This window comes from Leguminivora glycinivorella, chromosome 14 (assembly GCF_023078275.1).
Source record: "Leguminivora glycinivorella isolate SPB_JAAS2020 chromosome 14, LegGlyc_1.1, whole genome shotgun sequence".
Taxonomy (NCBI): domain Eukaryota; kingdom Metazoa; phylum Arthropoda; class Insecta; order Lepidoptera; family Tortricidae; genus Leguminivora; species Leguminivora glycinivorella.
In genome coordinates, this window is record NC_062984.1 from 8,194,920 (window position 1) to 8,218,533 (window position 23,614).

Genomic DNA, 23,614 nt, shown 5'->3' on the forward strand with positions numbered 1-23,614 from the left:
ACGTTTGTAAAAATTACTAATTATATAGGTACTACTTTGACGACCGGTCTGGCTCAGTCGGTAGTGACCCTGCCTGCTGGTCCGCGGTCCTGGGTTCGAATCCTGGTAAGGGCATTTATTTGTGTGATGAGCACAGATATTTGTTCCTGAGTCATGGATGTTTTCTATGTATATACGTATGTATTTATCTATTTAAGTATGTATATCGTCGTTTAGCACTCGTAGTACAAGCTTTGCTTAGTTTGGGGCTAAGTTGATCTGAGTAAGGTGTCCCCAATATTTAATTTCAATATTTTATTTATACACAGCGCGAAACAGAAATAATGAGTAAACATTACAATAAAACTTTCATAATCATATCCGTATCTTGCAAAAAAAAGCAGAGCAAGCAAGCATAAGCACCTAATTTGGTCTCATCAATATTAAAGACACTGAAACGCGGTCGTGTGAACTGAAAATTAAAATGGCGGACGCGTGAGCTGTGTACAAACGATAAACGGCTAACTGTATGATAATGTTGTGCATGTTAAGTTTAGGCTACTATATAGACTATCAAAATTAGCACAATAAAACATTGTTTGGTGTAGATTTGGCTTAAGAGACCAATATTTATAGATTTCAGGTATTAAAAGTGCATTACATCTTCTTATTTTTGATTAAAAATGTTTTTATTTATTTATGGACACCAAAAACGGTTCAGGTCATGTACTGACGTCATAGGAATCGAACTTAACTTCATGTCGATTGTTGAATAATAAATGACATGTATGTCTTTTATTAAATGTCAGAAAATGTTAATTTCAAGCACAGATAATCTTAAGACTAACTTTAACATGGCTGATGTTGTTTTTGACTAATTAAGTAAAAGAGCATTACATTCAGATTAGTTAATGTCATAATTTCAGCAATAGTTTCCTATAATTACAATAAAATATTTTATGCAGTGCACGAAAAAAAGCACCACATAATTAGAAAAAAATAATATGGACAGTAGTTATGTTTAAACATAATTTCTATTTAATAAGTCAAAGAGAAAAATATAAAGTAAATGAATTGACCGTGACGTCACTCCTTAGTATTTCATAGTAATTCCATATTAGCAAATCATTTTGACATTTCTTAAAATTAAAGAAGCTGATTTGACTAGTAGGAAACTAGCCTATTCCCAAAAACTTTGTACATTTGGATCACGTCTTTAAGAATTACTCATTTATGGTTATTTTAATATACACCTCATGAAACAAGTATCCCAGACTATTACAATTCCACCTCAGTGACTTAGTTCATACATTTTAGTAGATAGACATTTTATCGACATATTTATCTCACCCTGCGCAAACGCAAAGCAATGATAAATTATCCCGCGCGCCGTCTCATTTCATGACGACATTATATTTGAAACTGGATCTCACACATTCTCCAGTCTAACATAACCGTCACCCACGCGATAGTTACAAAAAAGCATAGGTCAAGTTCCACTAGTTTTTTAAATAAATCCTCCAACAAAGTATCAAGAACTTGTCCAGCAAACAATTATTGTAAGTGTTGAGTTTATCAATAGTAGTATCAAGATGCCGAATGATCAATAAAGATGTCTGCATTGAAAGCTGGTTTTCTCATTAGTCTATATGTCCGATTCTTTTTTTCAATGCACCCGTTTAATTAATAGGCCAAGTCTGAAACGTGAGCGATCTGAGGTATGATTCCAGTTGCTTAATTCAAGTTATATTGGTACGTAAGTAAGTAAGTAGTAAGAAGTAAGAAAGTACTGGAATAAAATTACTGGAATATTTAATTTCTAACCTTTACTTCTTAGACCGATAGTCCTCTATCATATATTATGTTTATCATAGAAATATGATCATAGGCAACATGCCATCCTTTTGCTTCACAATGGAGAAAAAGAGAGGCATACAGACCTATGATCATATAGATCAGTCAATGAATGCTCAAAAGGGGGGTCTTGGTGGAATGGCCGACAGCAGAAAGTTTCACTATGGGATGTTGTTATGGATAGATATGGTTAAGAATAGAAAAAAGTATATAGTTCAAAGTGATAGAGAATTTTGCAAGCTCTCAAAGTGTAGTAAACCAAAATTTCGTATGACGCATGGTTTTTGAAATATGAGCAAAAACCAAAAAATGGGACCTTTTTCATCCCCCCTCTTCGAGCTCAGGTCCAAAGTCCAAGGACTTTTAGTATGTAGATGTATGTCTCCAGACTATCCCTAACAACATCCCGTAGTGAAACTGTCTGCTTTCGGCCATTCCATCTAGAATCGCTCGTTGACCAAGCTAATATTTCTATGATAAACATATGACAGTGGACTATCGGCCTTAGTGATCAGTGGGCTAATTCACCACAGTGACATTGACACTGACAATTCTGTGCCTATTTCTGGGTTGATGATGAGTAACATTGTTACTCAGCGTCAATATTTCCTTGTTAAACAGACAATGAACGGCGAAGTGTGTGTCACTGTCGGGCGACTGTGGCTATCGGTCCTACTGCTATGCCGATAGAAAGTTTCCAAAATTCAGAAATTTTTACAAAGGAAAACTTCGGAAACCTTACAAACTTTGTATGGACAATTATGGATGGAAACTTTCCATTTCATAAATTTAAATTCCCTTTATTTTTCGTGAAAGTTTCATGAATTTTTCAATATATTTAAGATTTTTTTGGAAAGTTTCCGCAACTTGCACATCACTAATCGGTCCTAATAATCAAAATCCTTTGAATTACCTAGGGCTTTGTAAAAAATCTACACCGTGATCAAGCTCTTTTATGATACTTATACCCGGATAATATTTTTGCCTTGTTAATTATGTGAATATTTTCCAACTAACGTCTAAAATCATTCTCTTGATGTTAACTTGAATACCCAATTAGTTTGTAAGAACCAAGTTTTCAAACATTTGTTATGAACTTATAGATCATGTTCTAATATGAGAGTTTGCGTATTTAAACTCATCTCATCACAATGTTTTGAAGATAAGTTAGCTTGTTACCGTAGTGCATACAATTATGCAGTTTAATTTGATATGGTCTGTTGGGCAGAGAGGAAGCTAGTTTCTCAGTTAACTCTGCTTGAGATTTTATTTTAGGTTCGGCATTTTTTTGTCGTTATTATTGTAATAAGATGGCAAAATATCTTTAAATGAAGAAAAACAAAACGAACAGAGCTCCTTTGTTTCCATAGCTAAAGCTAATAATAACCTAAGAGAAAAATGCAGAAATAATGCGTGTACTTTTATAAATCTAGATAGGTACCACTAGGATGGGCAAATCTTTGGTACAGTTATATACGAAAGATTTGCCATTTTGACGCGCCTTCTACAGTTTGACGCCTAAAGCAGGCGGTCCATTCGCTTTACTCTAGATCCTGCCCTGTGTGCTAGTAATATTACGAAATACCTAAAGCCTGACCGGACATATATGAGTACGCGCCATCTTGCGGAATTTATTAAACTAGTAATCCATTGAACTGAGTGACCCCCATCAGAATAAGCTACTAGACTCTGATCCAAGAAATGATTGTTTATGTAGTATTTACGCGAAACCAATGTTTATAATTTTGGGTATTAAAAGTGTATTTATTTTAATTTCGTTTAAAAATGTGTGGCCACCAAAAACGCTGTCAGACGTGTAGTGACTTCATAGAATTTAAATTAACTTCATGCCGAGTCAATCACTGAAATGATGAACTTTATGCCTCATTACGTAAATGTCAGAAAATTTTGTGCTCGATTCGATTTTCGTCATGCGCAAACAATCTATAGATTAACATGGCTAATGATGTTTTTGCCTAATTAATTAAAGTAAACTTTATAAATGTTTTTTTTGTGGTTTTCAAGTCGTAATATAATATGGTAGTATTTTTTTTCGGTTAATTGGACAGTAATAAATAATATGAAATAGACTTTAAAAAAGGGTCAAGTAGACTATATAACAGCGCCCTCCTGACAATAGTCATATATTTCTGGCCAGGCTTTAAAAGGACTAAGTACTTTATTCTTGAAATATATTTTCATTAAAATTCCTACTCAGGTGGACTCCTTTGACTGCTAAACATTTTAATGATAAGTACTCTATTTTAAGTGCAATATATTTAAATGTTTCCTCGCGTTCTTCAAACTTGGACAACTTCTCGTCAATTTAAGACGACAGAAAAAGCAGTCGTTTTCTTTTATCCGTCCATTTATCGTCTTGATGAGGAACGACAATACGTCAACTTAACAGCTTGTTATTCCAAATGAACGCTTGTGTCGATCAGTGTTTACGCACTTGAACTGTAATATACTTACTGATATTCTGTAATATACTTAGTTTCCAAAATTCTGAAATTTTCACATAGGAAAACTTCGAAAACTTTCCACACTTTGTATGCACAATGCACAATCGTATGGATGGAAACTTTCCATTTCATAAATTCCCTTTATTTTTCGTGAAAGTTTCGTGAGTTTTTCAAGAAATTTAAGATTTGTTTGGAAAGTTTCCGCAATTTGCACATCATTAAATTGAATATACTATTTTGATTACTTGATCACTGTAGATGGAACCATGTCGTAGTAAATATTTTTTAACGTTGTAATTATTTTGCAGTGGTCAGCTATCAAATTGTTAATTAATAAAGGCACGAATAATATCTGATAGGCCATTTGCTGTAGTCATAAAAAAGCGCATAAGTTTAAATTTAGACAGGTATATAAGCATACCGGGCAGCCACTAGTCCGCCTAGCCAAGCGCGGATCCAGCTTCGTGCCTAGTCTGGGTAAAAACCCTCCCCGTCACGTGGTCTAGATAACCGCGATAATGAACCCCCCCCCTGGATCCGCGCATGAGCCTAGCCGATGTGATAACCGTTGAAGCTTCGTGCGATCGAAGTGGTGTCTGGTCAGAATTTGAGACCTCCTAATTAGCGTAAGTTGTCAACAAAAATTAACTCACTGTCAGTTTTGTGACGATAATTAAGCATGAAACTTTAATATCAATATTGTTTTAGTGTTAATTACATAAATTTTAAGCGATAAGCTACATTCAGAATGTGAAAAAAGTAAATTTTTAGACATAGTTTATACTTAATTGTCGTCACAAAACTGACAGCGAGTTAATTTTTGTTGTCAACAACTTTTACGCTAATTTTGGGGACCCAAAATGAAAATGCCCCACTACAGAGGACAATAGGAGAGCTGGCTACAAGACGCTTACAAAGTGTAAGCTTGTGATTTTTACATTGGCTAGGTATCCATCCAGACTGCCGCGTCGACCGTTGTTGTTAGCGGTAGGCCCTGTGAGACCTGCCCCCGTAGCCGAATGGCATTTCTGCGATGCGAAACGAAAACGAAACGCCGCGAAAGGTAGTCTGTCTCTGTCGCGCCAATACGCAAGAGCGATAGAGATAGATATCTACGAGCGGTTCGTTTCGTGAGCGTTTGTGCCATCCGGCTACGTAGCATGGCAGGCAAGCATGGTCGCGCGATAGATGATAAAACATCAGGCAGGCAAGCATACATACCTAAGTACAAATTGAGGCCAATTAGCCATTTTATGGCCTCGTTGCTAAGAGCGTCTGAATATCATCCAATCCGATATCGGATGTAAGAAGGATATCAAAGGCAACATATTGAGGTCTTCCTACACTGGTCCTTACATAAACCCGACCACTGGACTGGAGGCAGTAAGAATACATTACCGTCTTTTGTTTTTCTTCTGAAAGGTCGGATTCGTCTTCGATCCGCATTTATATTGGTCGCCACTTGTCAACATGACTGGTGTTACTGCACGTATAATTTAAAATTAATAGCAAATTGCTCGCGGTCCGAGATAAATGTCAACTCGTATGTTAAATGTTATATTTATGTAATAGAGGACACAGTTCAGATAAGAAAGCACATCAAATATTTTATATTTTATGTTGTGTAAATTACATATTTAATGACATTGAGATTCATATTATCTTTTTCTTCTGTGACAATTTGATATGTTTTCTCTGAAGAAGAACGACGTATTATTAAGCAATAATATAATTTATAATTCTTCGACGTAAATTATCTTCGAATGAAAGCAGTGATAATATGATCATCTATTATTGAAATTAATTTCCATGGAGTACCTAGTCTGTTCATTCTTTGATGAATACTTTTGCATGTTAAATTGTATCTTGTTATTTAATGCATGTTAATTATAAGATGTAATGTTTTGAAAAGAAGTTGCCCGCCGAGTTTCTTGCCGGTCCCATAGTGGATACCCCTCCCAACTGAGGGGGGACTGAAATCTTCTCGAGGCTGAGGCGTAGGGTTAGAGCCGGCGTAGCTTTATTTGACGTTCACAGTGGTTTGTTGATGAAGCTTGCGCTGTAAATAAAAGCCTGGTTCTTAAATAATATGACCATAGTTTTATTTCAATAACTATCGCGGTAACTAAAGGCCATATTAAAATAAATAATTACTTTAAATCTTATGATGGAGGCGTCTAGTATGTTTTGATATATTTAAATTTCAATACTTGTTCGGTTAAGTATTTCCATAATAGACGGACTGTAATAAAACTATGGAAACGGATTAAATCGCGTATAATGAATTTACAATTCATACCGACGTTTCGAACACTTTCGACGTTTCGACGTCGGGATGAATTGTAAATTCATTTACGCGATTTAATCCATTTCCATAGTTTTATTTCATGAGTAACTATCGCGGTAACCGAAGACAATATTAGACGGACTGTAGTCATATTGCAATTTGTATGGAAACTTATGTGAATTCGTGCGGTTTGGCCATATAACTTTCAGTCGTATTGAAATTAATTTGAAAGTAATTTGTGCTTTAGAAACGAAACAAAGTTATAAAAAAATTTAATGATTTTTTGATCGGCATATTAATACTATTAAAATCTATATGATTCGCAAAACAGTTTATAGTATTTCATAGCGTGTACTTAGTTTTCCTAGAGTCTCAATCTTTTTTACACCATAGAATGAGGAATGGCATTCTCATAAAATAATGCTAAAAAGAAGCAATACATTACATATCCAGCAAAGGCAAGTAATGAATAGCGATTTTAATTGTTCTAGGCCCGTAGCCAATAGTGCATTTGTTCACTCTTCGTATCGTACCTATGTATTATCAATCAATCAGTCAATCATCTTTATTTTGTTAACCATTACAGAAAAGGTGATACATAAATTATTTGTTATCAAGGGGGCAAAGTTGTATTTTAACACCGAGTGTGGAATTGAAAAACGAGCAAGTAAAGGATTTTATAGTTGAACCACGAGCGAAGCGATGCATACGAGTAATAAATCCTGCACTTGCATAATTTTTTCACGAAGAAAATAAATACATTTCGAGTGCAAAATTTCGGTCACTATAGCGAGGAAACTACAACGAAAAAAATACGTTTATCACTGTTTCCAGACACAGGTGGTAAATCATCTTAGTTACTAGATTCACCTACTTTTATCAATTTTAAAGCAGTTAATTTGTATTTCTTTATTCAAGGTCAAATTACTTCACCCTGATGACTAGTGGATAAAATGCGTTTTTACCGCTGGTATTAAAGGACTAAACACTCTTTTTCCGAGCTAGTGAGGGGAAAATACACTAATGTCAGCGCTATTCTATGTTTTACCACTATGCATTTGTATTATCAAACTAACACTAACCATATATTGCATCCCCCCCAATGGGTATCGTACTTTTATATTATTATTGGTATGACAGACAGTTGAGTCTCGTTCGTCATCGTGTCATCGATTGTACTTTTGGCTACGGGCCATGTTACACCAATTATGTACAAAGACTACTATTTACAATTATGCTCATTGCTGGCGATTAACGCGTTTTGGAAACTTGCGATGTTTAATGCAAACATTTGTTTAATGTTTGAGTAACATTGTCGCACAACATCTTTGTGATCGTGATCTTTCAAGATTGTACAATATTACAAATAAAGGTTTTAAAACCGGTCTCTTTGCAATTTTCCGAAATAAGTTTTAATTTTTGGTTTTGAGTTTGAATGCATGATTGAAACTTCACAGGAAGATTCCTTAAGACATATGACTGAATACGGTTAATATCAACGCACAGCGGAAAACCGCTGGTCCTTTCACGTTCCTTATATAGTGTAGAGGAGCACTAAATTCGCCTCTTATGACTAAATACATGTTTCAAGTTTTTTGAAAAGTAATAAAGTCAAAAAATCAATATTCGTTTTCATGGTTTATCGGGTCGCTGTTAAATACAACGTTTTTAAAATCTTAAACTTATATTGATCGGGCTATAGACCACATACTCACTCACTCATAAATGTTTACATTTTTGTCTAACTCCCGATATTTCGACGCAGTTACATGCATCGTGAATAATTATTATTGTCAAGGAAAACTTCGGATTTCTATAGTAAAGACTACCCCCCTTATTCATAAACGTCCACTAAAGTTATCAAGCCGATAAAGTTCGTTTGTCCCTTTCTATCACACCAATACGCCGAAAAGGGACAAACGAACTTTATCGGCTTGATAACTTTAGTGTGCGTTTATGAATAAGGGGGTACGTATGTAATAACTAGCTTTTGCCCGCGGCATCGCTCGCGTTAAATTCGATTGCGGAATGTTCCATATAAACTTCTAGATCCCATTTTAGGAATGTTAGGGTTAGAAAGAGAAAAAAGTAGCCTATATCACTCTCATCCCTTCAACTACCTCCACACTAAAAAATTACGTCATTTCGTCGCTCCGTTTTCCCGTGAAAGACGGACAAACAAACAGTCACACACACTTTCCCGTTTATAATATTAAAAATAAAATAAGTAGGTATGGATAAGGTACAGCGGGGCAAATCTACTGAGGGGGCAAATGTAACTGGTCCATTTTTTCCATGATTTACAATGCTTGCATTATTAAATAGAGTGTCCACCGGTTATATATGGTAGGCGTGTTCAGTGGATACATGTAGAAGTCAACATCATAGTGTAATAATGGAAAAAATAGATCAGATACAATTGCCCCCCAGTCGAGATTTACCCCGCTGTACCGTATAGCTACTTCTATTATAATGATTACTTTCATGTACAAATTATTAATCAAATTTTAATAATAACTACAGAAATGAGGAGGCGCACTGACATTTTATCCCACCAGGGGGCCGATTTTTGAGTCTCACGGCGTTCGAATTCAGAAAATTGTCACTGAAAATAATAGGCAATTCACCGTTTTCAACCGGTATTTTAATGACAGTGAGACTCAAAAATCGGCCCCCAGGCGGCGCCTGTGCAAGTGTCTCACTGTCATTCATATGTGTGAGAGAGAAGAAACATATCATCTTTTCGCTCTCACGTATGAAATTCTTTATCTGTGCAATGGACTAATAGGGTGGCGCCATCTCTCATAACCTGTATCAGGTTTCAGTCATTGTCAAAAGACATTTCTTCAATCATAAACGGCGACGTTAATAAATAAATACATTATATTTAAATACACATTGGTTCATTTCCTTTTTCAAATATACAGCTCGTAAACCTAATAAGGGCGATAAATTAAACCAGGCATATAATTCAATATTGCTATCATTAATTAAGAGGTGTTTCTGACTGACTCTTAATTTTCACCCCGTAATGATTTTTTGAAAAATTTCACAGCAGCAATGTAGTAAACGTGGTTGCGATGACAATCAATGACAACTATCAACGAGCGTTTAACGCGAGTGTGTTTGCATTACGTTGTGGGCCGAATTATTTTGTATGGATAAAAAAAATATTTCAATTTTAAGTAAAAGTTATCTAATTCCATTTTTTATGTCCTATACTCACCACCGTTAAGAGGTTCGCCCGTATTAGGTTTACACCCTGTATTATGTCTCTTAACACTTACAACGTTAAACATAGTTCGAGTTACTTAAAATTTAAAATAAATAAAAGTTTATATATTTTTTCGTTAAAATATCTTAAAGGGATAAGAAACTCACATATACGTCCAAACATGAACGCTGAATCAATTCACTCTTTTTGCTTTAGGCAGTCGCGAAAAAATTTAGCCAGCAGAGCCAACTCTTAAATTTTCCTTTTGCACATACATCTCTTAAACAAGATACTTTTGTGCTGGCATTTCAATATCAAAGTATTAAACCGAAACTAGCATTTGCCCGCGGCTTCGCTCGCGTTAAATTCGAAAATTGTGGAATGCTCTATACAAACTTCCACCCCCATTTTAGGGAAGTGGGGGGTTAGAAAAAGACAAAAAGTAGCCTATGTCACTTTCCGTCTCTTCAAATATCTCCACCTAAAATCACGTCGATTCGTCGCTCCGTTTTGCCGTGAAAGACGGACAAACAAACAAACACACACACTTTTCCATTTATAATATTACTAGCTTTTTCCCGCGGCTTCGCTGGCGTTAGAAAGGGACAAAAAGTAACCATGTCACTCTCCATCCCTTCAACTATCTCCATTTCAAAAATCACATCAATTAGTCGCTCCGTTTTTCCGTGAAAGACGGACAAACAAACAGACACACACTTTCCCATTTATAATATTAGTGTGGATGTAGCAATAACGATCCCCGTTCGCGATTGCTACGAATTCTTGACCTTTAGGTGGGTTCGATAAAAACTGGCCCTATTTTAATTGGCAGCAACTCTGACGCAGACTGGTATAGTCCTGTCTAAAAATATTAACACATCTACTTACTCGGGCCAAAGACCGGTAAATAAAAATAAAGTTGAATGTACAGTCGACCAAAAAACCGTGGTTGAGGTTCGTTTGAACATCATGAGATAAAAATGTCGATTTCCACTTGTGTGACAATAGGCTACTTTCCTACTGGTCAAATCAGCTTCTTTTTCAGAACTGTGAAAACGATTTGCTAATATGGAATTACTATGAAATACTGAGGAGTGACGTCAGGGTCAATTCATTAACTTTATCTTTCTCTTTGACTTATTAAATAGAAATTATGTTTAAACATAACTACTGTCCATATTTTTCTTCTAATTAAGTGGTGATTTATTTCGTGCAGTGCATAAAATATTTTATTTTAAGTATAGGCAACTAGCATATTGCTCTGCCTATATATGATATTTACGTTATGCCACGTGTCAAGTCAACCTTAGCGATCGTTAGAGCTCACATAAACTTTTCTCAAAACTGGTTGACCGCTTTTTTGGCCCACTGTACGAATGCTTGACATTGAACTAGTATTCGACATGGGCACTTTATGTCAAAGTGACAAGGAACGAATATAGAATTACAATAATATTCGTTGTTCAAATTTAACTTTTTTTTTTTATTATTATAAATGGGCTTACTCTTGGCCACAGACTAGCCAAAGGCAAAGACGTGGCCTACGATGGAGTGAGCTCGCCCAGAAGATGCCTTTGCGATAGAGTACCCATGTCGAATACTAGTGCAGCGTCGAGTACTAGTACCTTACTATTGTGCAACAAGGGAGGCAATGTAAAAGAAAACATTTGTGTATTTATATAGGGAACTTGACTGTTCTTAAAATAATAGTTATTTTATACTCTTATTAATACCATATTAGCAAGTTGTTCAAATTCGTTTTGACAGTTCTTAAAAAGAAGCTGATTTGACTAGGAGGCAAGTAGCCTATTATACTACATTCAGTTAATCTCTAGATTTAATGAGCTAATTTCACAAATGAGAAAACGTATTTGACTAATGACTAGAATTCTATAATTAATGATTTTCTTTATTTCAGGTAATTGCCGGTTATCACGGAAGAATTATTCTTGGTATGTATATTTTATTATTTTATCAGTACATTGTTCAACTTTATCGCACTAGTGCGAGAAATGGTACTTTATGTGCCTATGTTGAAACTTTGAAGGGCCATATAGACTTTAAAATTGTACAATAACTGCTAGTGCAATTGTCGATTCAAAACACTCCTCTTTGTTTAAGTTTTAATTTATGACCACTAATTTTGAACTTTATATTTTTTGTACTTGTATTGTAATTTGTAATGCACCATTTTATTTTGTTTTAGTTTGCTATTATTTTAATTTGTTTTATATTATTATATAATAATTTTTGTCTTAAAATAAAATTTTAACTAAATTAGCTATCGTTTCTGGTGAAAGTATTCTTCAAATATTCTTCAACGATAACTATATTCATAAGTATAAAATGCTTGAAAAAACGCTCAATAATTTTTGAGTTCATAGCGAGTAAATGAAGAAACACACAGACCGACGCAGCGAGGTACTTTCTTTTATAAAGTGCAGTAATAATATAGAATACAAAATATTGGGTTGGTAAGAAAGTAATGAGCGATCGATTGAATTCCACATAAAATTTTTGAGAGAGTTCTAGAATCTTCTATGGTCGAAAGTATATAAAGGGCGAGTCGCACAGTTTCTCGTCAGTCATTCACTAGCTGTCGCCGAGCTAATATAAGGAAGAAAATGGACGAATTAAAAGTGCATGTAAGGCATTGCTTACTATATGAATTTCAGTCTGGCCATTCAGCCGCCGAAGCATTGCGTAATATATGTCAGCGTGTTGCTCCTGAAGGTGTGTCTGAGGCCACGGCGAAACGATGGTTCCAGCGGTTTCGTAGTGGCGACTTTTCATTATCAGATCAACCTAAGTCTGGTCGACCGGTGAAGATTGATGTAGCCAAATTAAAAACCTTAATTGAAGGAGATCCGAGGCTAACGAGTCATACTCTTGCTACCGAGTTAGGCTGCTCTCATGTCACCATAGAAACACATTTACACGAGTTGGGAAAAAACTACAAATACAGTGTTTGGATACCGCACGAACTTGATACAGATCAACTAAACCGCCGTGCCGATATCTGCATACAACTTCTGTCTTTTCGCCGCACATTCAACTGGTTGGACCATCTTATCACTGGAGATGAAAAATGGGTCTTATATATAAATCACACACGCAAACGTCAGTGGCTAGCTCCAAACGAAAAAGGAATAGAGGCACCAAAAACAGAGCCTCACCCGAAAAAAGTTATTCTGTCCGTTTGGTGGGATATTCATGGTATTATTCACTGGGAACTCCTACCAAGTGGAATGACTGTTACCGCATCAGTATAGGTACTGTAATCAGCTTGAAAATTTAAACCAAAAAATCTGTCAGAATCGGCCACAGCATGCTAAAGTTTTTTTCTTACACGACAATGCTCGCCCACACATTGCAAAAGTGACTCGGCTAAAGCTATTGGAGCTAGGTTGGAAAGTGATACCTCATCCACCGTACTCTCCAGACTTGGCACCTACGGATTACGCATTCTTCAGATCGCTAAGCAATGCCTTGAATGAAAAAAAGTTCGATGATCAAGCCCATCTACGACAGTACATAGCTGAGCTTTTTGAATCTAAACCTAAGAACTTCTTCGCCGATGCTATTCATTCTTTACCAGAACGATGGAGACAAGTAGTAGATAACGAAGGCCGTTATATTTTTGATAAATGATTAAAATAATAAATTAAATAAAAATTACAATATTGGTTATGATTCGCTCATTACTTTCTTACCAACCCAATATTATAGATATAGTCATTCACTGATTGTACCTATGTATAAAACTTCTACTGAAACTTCGGAAAATAGGCAAAATAATGTTATTTTATCGAGCTCGTCCTGTGAGTGACTTTAAATATAATCAGTGAAATAAAACAGGAAGAATTTCCCAGAAAAGCCAATGTGCGTGTCTAAAAGACATCCACATTTGCAAATAAAACCAGCTGCTAAATCATAGGTAAATATAATACAGTTGGTTCAAATAACACGGCCGGCCGGTCATTATGCTAATCCGGTGGTGATCTGAGTTTAATAGCCGAGTAATAGGTATAAACTGCCAGAGGAGTTTAGCTCCTGCTTATGTGTTTGAAAACTTGCAACTCTTAAGAAGCAACAGGAGGGTCAATTATTCATACAAACGCTGTCGACTATTTCCTCCCTGGGGACCGATTTTGAATATCGAACGCATGAATTCGCCGTTCGAAAGTCGTAGCATACGTCGTTTTCCACAGACTTTCGAACGGCGAATTCATGCGTTCGAAATTCAGAAATCAGTCCCCTGGTTTTTGAAGCTAGCTATTATTTTTTCAACACAGATTATTATTTATTTTATCAGTGTCGGATCCGCCTGCGTGCAATTGCACATGTACTGTGCGAGTGTGATGGAAATACATAATAGATGTTTCACAGAGGTTACAATGCAAAGTTTCCACTTGGCATTGTCTTTTAAGATGGCTATGATGCTGTGCTCTAAAATGGTGTATGTTTTTTAAAAGGCTTTAGTCAAGTTTTGCAAAAATATTTTTTAACAAAGCCCATTGCTAAAGTTTCAACTCTTTATGTCCAGTATCTTAAATTTCAGACTAATTTAGTTCACTCAAACCATTTGATTTACAAATTAAAGAGACAAGAGTAGAAATATAGACTGGTAATATGTAACGTACGTATCAAAATTATGAACATCATTAAAGTAACCAGCGTCCTCCGTTTACCGGTCGAATGTCTAAACCGGGTCAGGGTGGCAAAGGTCGAAAATTCCAAGTACATATAATATATGACAATTTGCGAAGGTTTGTTGCCCCCCCCTGCCATCCCTGAGGTAGAACAGAGTGCATAGCCGAATGGCACAAACGCTCACGAAACGAAACGCTGGTAGATATCTATCTCTATCGCTCTTGCGTATTGGCGGGACAGAGCCAGACTATTTTTTGCGGCGTTTCGTTTTCGTTTCGCGTCGCAGAAATGCCATTCGGCTACGGGGCCTGTATGGTTCAACATCCTAGCTGAATCAACTCAGGTGATATTAAGCTAGCGAAGAGAGATGGCGCTGCCATTAATACTTTAACACACCTCGGACACTGGCGACCAAATATATTGAATGAGGCGCATTCCTAGCATACAGTCTTAGCTCGTGTAGGTGAACGCGTACTATGCTTGTATGAGTGAAATATGACAGGTCGACTGTTTGTGTTTTTGACAGGCGGTAACTGTGAGGTAACCGAGAGGGGGTGGGCGGCACTTTCAGCGGGGAGCGGGAGTGGCCATACTTTACGATAGTACTCTTTATTATACTGTGACTATAAGAACAAATTAAATGTTAAATTTGAATCCTGTATCTCTTTATTTCACTCTCGTCTCTGATTCGATTGTCAATGAAAGTCCAATTACTGCCGCGCTTGCAAATGCAAATTGCAAATTTACTTTCTTTAACAAAGTTCCGTGAACTCGACAGTTAGGTTTTAATCAGGCGTTAAACAATGACACAGTTGGTGCTTTGTTTAATTTGAACGAGGCGATGGTTGAGATAATTCATTTTGCATGCTTTGTTAATTTTATGGTGGTGTTTTTAGAATTGTTGCCAAGTGAAAAATATAAGGGGTAGACGTTTAATTAATAATAGCAAATATGAAATGATTAATAATAGTCTGTCAATAAGAGTATTTTATAATTTTGTTAAGTTAACTTTAAATCTTATAAGTCTTCTGCTTGAAGACTTCCCATATCCTTAGTCTGTTTTTTTTATCGAGACATAAACTAGCAAATAGTTACAATAGACAACTTACAATCTTACTTTAGGCCTCTCTAAACTGATGGTGGTCACTGTTATGTAAAATTGTACCTACATCTATAAATACTCACAATTTGTAAACAAGAAATTACAAGTACAATTGTTTGGTCTTTTTTAACAGAATTTCAGAGCAACATTACAGGAACCAATTGTAGCTTCAACAAAATACTTGATTCAAGGTGGTCCTCGCCGTCAAACGCCATTCCATTTTTTCATACCACACTCGCGAGTGACTATTAAGTCCATCCATACTTTCCATTACCTACCTATTTTATAGCCCGAGAGAATTTCGCTCGGACGTTGTACATTTACGATCGATTGTCATTTGTTTCCCATTATTGCGACAAATGTGGCCGCGAAGATTTACTGTGCTTGAATAAATAACTTGGGAGTTATAGATGTTTGTGTTTTTAGTAGTAATAAATATCTATTACATTTATATAAAAAATACTATGTTTTTCACACGATACCTCATATCCTGAGTCCTATAGAAATAGGACTCAAGATGATTTATATTCTGTATTTTTTTAAAGTTAAGTTCCTATGACCATTTTTACATCTGCATTGAAATGTATTAACTTTACTCGTGTATCGACATTTTCATTTATGTATTACATATAAACATATATCACTGTGACTACAATGTTACATGTCGTCAATAAAAACCAAGCAATTAATCATATATAATTGCAACATAATTAACTAAAAGGGAAATTTATAAGTATGTATACCACCCAGTGTTAAACACAATTACATTTCCTTTTACAGTTGGTAACGAAAGTGAAACCAATTTTTAATGTTGGCACCTTTTCGTTTTAAATTGTCGATTTAAAATGAACCTCAACTTCAAGAAAATAAAAGCGACAAGGTAATAATACACATGATTGGTCACTTATTAATGAGGTATGCCAGTTTTTTAAGTAATTAAACTGATTTTGAACAATTATGATCCATTAGTGGAGGTATAACAAAACTCTCACTTGTTTTAAGAATTTAAAGAAATATTTATATACGTTATTTAAAAATGTTTTTGAAATAAGATAGGATGGTTTGTATTTTTTGCTACAAATAAAGTTGTAATAAAACTTCCTGGTACAGTTTTAGATCTTGTTCAGCATCATGTATTCTCCGAGCCTATCAATAATTATTAATATCGAATCGAAGACGTGATTTTTTTATTGCTTACTTAGTTCATTTATCGTATGCATTGTTAAAGGTATAAAAAATTGCCTTGTTACTTTTTTCAGTTTGCACTTGATATTTTAATCCACTTAAAATTCATGTAAAAATCATCTTCCTGTCTACAGATCCGTATCAACATGCATACATCTACATAGCCATTAACCATATTACTAGAAATTAGACGCGAATCTACTAAAGGCGGTTACATACTAGCGTTTTATACGCGCGCACAAACTCGTACTTAGCGCGTAATCACGTACAGGTTGAATGTAGGGAAATGTAAGGTAACGTGTAAAATTCTAATGTAAAATTCTAATTTTACGCTCGAGTAAACGCGCAAGAGAGGTTTCACAAAAAATACCCATATGGTGCGTTGTTTAAAGGATGTCAGTCGCAGTTACCAGTCGATTTCAATAAAAACTTTGGTTTGATAATCATTTCATAAATTTAAATGCAAAACAAATCAAAATGTTGATCTCTAGAAAGATTTCGTTTCCGATTGTCGTCGTCATCTCTTCGTAGCTGCTCAAATACTATAAGGCTATAAAGCCAAAACGATCGTATACGCGCTGTTTAGAACGCTAGTCTGTAACCGGCCTAACGTAAAACGTCGTATAATTTAATACATTACTGTCATCGTGTGACACCGCGCGTTACACGCAAATACAAGTATAAATCATGCTGGAGCAATGAATATTGCTTGATTTGTGAACTTAATTTCGCCTACTGCCGGTTGTTTGATGTGTATAATTATTTTTTTCTTGATTGCTGATGTGTCATTAATGTCGGGTTATTCGGGAAAATCCCGTATTTTCGCCTAGGATATAGGAATTTTAACAATTTATAAGGCATATTATTAAATTAAAACGGGACTTAATCGCGTAAAATTTACGTTTATATTTAACCCGTCGTTTCGGACATGACATTACGTCCGTGGTCACGGGTAGACTGGCTGGGAGTTGTATCAACATCTAGTTGTACGAATTTTTCGAACTACCCGCACTCTTGATTGTCATTAGTCACTTTTACGCTTAGGTCAAATGTTGCCACTGAGTTGTCCGTCTTTACTCGCAGCTTGCAGCTTTCAGGCGTCAATTTTTGTAGTTGAAGTCAACCAAAACATAAAAAAAGTTACGTGATATTCAATTGCAACAACACAAAAATTATGAACAATCAGAGCCTGAGACATATTTAAAATTACAGGCAAGAATCAACTTCAGTACAAAAATTGACAAAGCCATACAAATATATGAATTTGTTTCTTCTATCTAAATTAAGTTCCTTGCCACTCTGCCTACATACAACACTATGATTATTTTTAAACTTTACGAATTATCAGTCAGACTAAGGGAACAAATAAACGATTTTATGTTTTTTATACAGGGTGGTTTTGTAAGTAAGCCAAACTTTGCATATTGGCTTTTGAGGACATAATGAACAATATTTATTACGGGACCAATACTGAAATCGCGAAAAAAATCTGTCTGTTTCATACATTTCGACTGACATGATGCCGCACTACTGAACATTGCGAGAAGTGACTTAATAAACCTATTTCTCGCTACCGTGCTAGCCTTGGCAGATAGGCTATTTCCATGCTAGCGCCTGCGGTCGCGTGTCGGCATCCAACGAGCCGTGTCCGTCCGTCCGTCACTGGAATACAAGGACCACCTGCAATAGAGAGAGCATTTATAGTTAAACTTGTGGATCACATTTGTTTGACATATTTATGTCAAAAAAAAATGTTCAAAGTCATAATATAATGATTGAGAATATTATTAGTCACTCATTATTCTGAAATCGTAAACTTTTCAGAGTTTTTGTTAAGGTCATCCATAACCAGGTTAGGGTAGGATAGGTTAGGTTTGTTTTATGGCAACGCTGATTGGTGCCTTTGTTACGCGCTTTTGTGACAAAACGTTTTATTTCATGAGTAACTATCGGGTTTATCGAAGAAAATATTACTTATGATAGTCATTTATAACTTGTGCTGATACATCGGCGCTATGATTTAAGTCCATGTCACATTGTATGGAGTGTTTGTTATTGTCATAAGTTGGTACTATCCTAAATGTAAGGCAGATCAAGGAAATTGCTATTTTGATTCTGACTGACTTAAAAATATAAAATATTGCATTTCTTTTTTAATCAAATAGTAGAACAATTTTCATTTTCATTTTAAAAGACAGTATTTTATGCGCTCCTAAGTGCGTTGCCATTTTTTTATAATCTCAATTTTTAAAATTCCTAATAAGTTTTAATAATGCATGACCAATAAGAAACATCATTCATCATGTGTCAAGTTGTGTCAACATGTTACCCAATTAAAAAAAATACATAGTATCTACACCAATAAATCCTTCAAAATGCCAAGTCTAAAAAAGGAAGTCTATGAAACATAGCAAAAACCCACTAGAATATGTAATGTATGCATTCGGATTAGTTAAAGCTGCGTATTCCTGCAGTTTTCCGTTCCTACGTGACAGTTGTGGCAACAGACGCGTTTTTAAATTGCAAATCAGTCATAACTGCATGTGATGCATGTTTAGAATGAGCATGGGTATATTTTAGACTTAGTCGTAAGTCTTAACTATTTACGACCATACGTTTGAAATCCATAGTAATATTATAAATGAGAAAGTGTGTGTGTCTGTTTCTTTGTCTGTCTTTCACGAAAAAACCTAGCGATCAATTGACGTGATTTTTTTAAAAGTGGAGATATTAGAAGGGATGGAAGTGACATAGGCTAATTTTTGTCTCTTTCTAACCCCTCACTTCCCTAAAATGGGGGGTGGATGGAGCATTCCTCAATTTTCCAATTTAACGCGAGCTAAGCCGCGGGAAAAAGCTAGTACATAATAAATCTATCGCGAAACTTCACTTGATAATTGTTTTAGTTTAAAAAATAGTGCCCCTTACGCCAAAAACATTGATGATGATTATTATTGGCCGCTTTCGGAAATAAGCGCCTCACCTTGGGCACATCTCGGACACTGGCGATCAAATATATGAAAGATGCGCGTTCCTAGCACACATTCTAAGCTCGTGTAGGTGAACGCGTACCATGCTTGTATGAGTGAGATATGACAGGTTGACTGTCCGCGTTTTTGACAGGCGGTAACTGTGAGGTAACCGAGAGGGGGTGGGCGGCGCTTTCAGCGGGGAGCGGAAGTGGCCATACTGTACGATAGTACTCTTTATTATACTGTGCCTTGGGGCCGATTTTTGAGTCTCACTGTCACTAAAGTACCGGTTGAAAACGGTGAATTGCCTATTATTTTCAGTGACAATTTTCTGAATTCGAACGCCGTGAGACTCAAAAATCGGCCCCTGGCATCAGCTGGCACGTTGGGTGGACAACATTCGCAAAACTGAGGGGCACCTCTGGATGAAACTAGCCCGGGACTGGGATAAATGGCGTGCAGTCAACCAATCTGAGTCCTAGGTCACTGTAAAACCCTTTCACAGTAAACGTCAAACTGACTTCTATAGCAGATAAAGCACGGTGTCAATACGACACGGTTCTAGAGAGTGGCCTAGGATTCTAATTGGTTGACTGTACATCGCGAAAGCCAGCAGTGAGCGATTAACGGCTGAAATGATGATAACTGTAGGTATTGTGAAGGTCTTAAGAATTTCACCACCCCCTTGGCGATGGCGATAGGATGATAGTCCTATCACTGCGATATCACAATTTCGGCTTCTTTCAAGTCATTAATTGCTAATAGTGGTACCTGTGGCTCAAACTTGAGCAGTTTCATGAGCACTGCCTACTTTTTGGGAATAAGGGCATCAATTTATGTATGGTATGTAAGTATTATTGTTTTAGCAAAATAACAGGTGAACTCTTATAATAATATTGACAAATCAAAATTATCGTATACCAGATGTACAGCAGTATTACCTATTAACAACTGTGAAATGCTAAATTTTAATAATTACCTACATGGTTTTTTGCATTACTAAGCATTTTACATTAAAGACCAAAATTAGAGTAAAATATGGCTAATGTAGGGTAACGTTTTTGTATGCATTCGTGACCTTTTTTATTTCACCGCAAACATTTTCATCAAAATGTTGCTTGAGATCCGCAAGAAAAAGACTACGCTACGTTTATTTAACTATACTAAAATTCTGGCTCTTTTGTATATTTTTAACCGCCTTCCAAATCTCAAAGGAAGGGGTTATCAAGTCGTCTGTATGTTTTTTTTTTGTTTTTTTTTAATGTTTGTTCCTCGATATCTCCGTCGTTACTAGACCGATTTTGAAATTATTTTTTTTTGATTGAATGTATATGCATACAGATTGGTCCCATTTTTCTCAGAACCCAGTTCTGATGATGGGATCCTGGAGCAATCGAGGGAACTCCTCAAATCTGAAAGGCATACATATGGTGATTTTTGTGTTTTTAAAGGAACAGCATGCATTTACGGGAACAGTGACATTTGGTGCAGTGGAACTCCTGATGATGGTCAGAATGGAACTCCTCAAATCTGAACGGCACACTTATAGTGACTTTGGTATTTTTATAAGAACAGCATGCACTTACGTCCAGAACAGTGATATTTGGTGCAGTGGAATTGCTGATGATGGTCAGAACGGAACTCCTCAAATCTGAACGGCACACTTATAGTGACTTTGGTATTTTTATAAGAACAGCATGCACTTACGTCCAGAACAGTGACATTTGGTGGCGGACAAAGGAAGGCGGTTTTTTTTTTCTTAAAAATAATGCTATAACAAAATAAACTATTAAAGTTGATTGTAGTATGATATATTATGAATGCTAATTCATTGCACTTTCTGTTTTTCGAATGTAATATAATTATATGTTTATTATTTTTATTTTGATGTTTTTTTTTTGACATTAGGTAGTAAAGGGGAGCAGCGTGATAATAAGCATTTTACCTTTGGCCACGGACATATCTATGTAGAATACGACCTAGATTGCAACTGCGGAGTTGGCCTTTAAAATTGGCATAGGTAGAGGTACAGTACATAATAGGTGTATATTATTTTCTTGAAAACTTCAAGAAAACTCGTGTGTTTATATGAAGACAAGTTTAAAAAAAAATGTGAGATACTTTCACAGAAATTACAAAAAAAACACAAATCCTATTCAAGTTATAAAATGATGTAGATAGAAAAAAAGTGAATAAAAAATATTACAGAACCCGTATTCCCCCCTAAAGTCTCAAACTTGGCCAGTCTTTATATGGAATTAATGGTAATGTCTTTTGGAGTGCTTGAAGCAATTTAAAGCGTCCTTAGACACGAGTTTACTTGTTTTAACGAGATTTGCTCATCATTCTGACAACGTTTAGAATCATTTAAAGTTAGAACCGACAGATGTCATGGCTGTATGTTAAAATGCAGAATTAGTACCAGTACCTGTCAAATAATTAACAATAAGAAACTCCTAGACAGAAAGGAGTTTCTTATTTGTAATATATGACAGTGACGGACTTTGCGATAAGAGTGAGAATAGTTTATTGCTAAAAAAGTATTAAAACTTTACTGTCAACCAAAAAAAAAACCGGCCAAGAGCGTGTCGGGCCACGCTCAGTGTAGGGTTCCGTAGTTTTCCGTATTTTTCTCAAAAACTACTTAACCTATCAAGTTCAAAACAATTTTCCTAGAAAGTCTTTATAAAGTTCTACTTTTGTGATTTTTTTCATATTTTTTAAACAAATGGTTCAAAAGTTAGAGGGGGGGGGGGACGCACTTTTTTTTCCTTTAGGAGCGATTATTTCCGAAAATATTAATATTATCAAAATCGGCCAAGAGCGTGTCGGGCCACGCTCAGTGTAGGGTTCCGTAGTTTTCCGTATTTTTGTCAAAAACTACTGAACCTATCAAGTTCAAAACAATTTTCCTAGAAAGTCTTTATAAAGTTCTACTTTTGTGATTTTTTTCATATTTTTTAAACATATGGTTCAAAAGTTAGAGGGGGGGGGGGGGGGGGGCACTTTTTTTTTCCTTTAGGAGCGATTATTTTCGAAAATATTAATATTATCAAAAAACGATCTTAGTAAACCCTTATTCATTTTTAAATACCTATCCAACAATATATCACATGTTGGGGTTGGAATGAAAAAAAATATCAGCCCCCACTTTACATGTAGGGGGGTACCCTAATAAAACATTTTTTTCCATTTTTTATTTTTACACTTTGTTGGCGTGATTGATATACATATTGGTACCAAATTTCAGCTTTCTAGTGCTAACGGTTACTGAATTATCCGCGGACGGACGGACGGACGGACGGACAGGACATGGCGACTAGTTGAACGGAACCCTAAAAATACGGGACTATACAAAAAATCATATTTAACCTAAAATATTTTTGCGTGTTTTTATTTTTTATAAGAACAAATGAGATATTTCTTTATTTGAATGTCATTATATTATGTCAATACACATAAAAAAAATATAGTATTTTTAATTACGAGTATTAAATTTTAATACTCGTAGGTGCCGCAAAAAAATCGACGTACGCGATTCTTAGTATGAAGATTGTAAATCCTATAAAAAATATCCTTAAAAGTTTGGCGCTAGAAAAATAAACAATGTGCTTAATATTTCAAATTACTTATGCATTGTTTTCCAAACACACATACCTGATACATATGAACCAATAGAAGAATAATAGAAAAAAATGAAGCTTAGCAGTTAATTTAGATACAATTTTTATTTTATAACAGATACAGAATTTTGCAGATAAGGTACTTACCTAACATATTAAAGGAATTGTACCAGTTAAATTTTATTATAGTGTCAATAAACGTTGAAATTGGCCTGTTTGTGAAGGCTCACGAATCTAACAGCATATTTAATCTACGCCCATCTAATTGTAAGTACACATG

At 35.5% G+C, this 23,614-nt stretch overlaps 1 protein-coding gene across 2 annotated transcripts in view; it reads left to right on the forward strand.

Moving 5' to 3' along the window:
* LOC125233303 overlaps positions 1-23,614 on the forward strand; it is a 214,584-nt gene that overhangs the window by 33,102 nt on the left and 157,868 nt on the right. For both annotated transcript variants that reach the window (XM_048139264.1, XM_048139265.1), the window contains exon 2: positions 11,718-11,751. The gene's annotated coding sequence lies outside the window, so the exon portion shown is untranslated. The remainder of the gene's footprint in view (positions 1-11,717; positions 11,752-23,614) is intronic.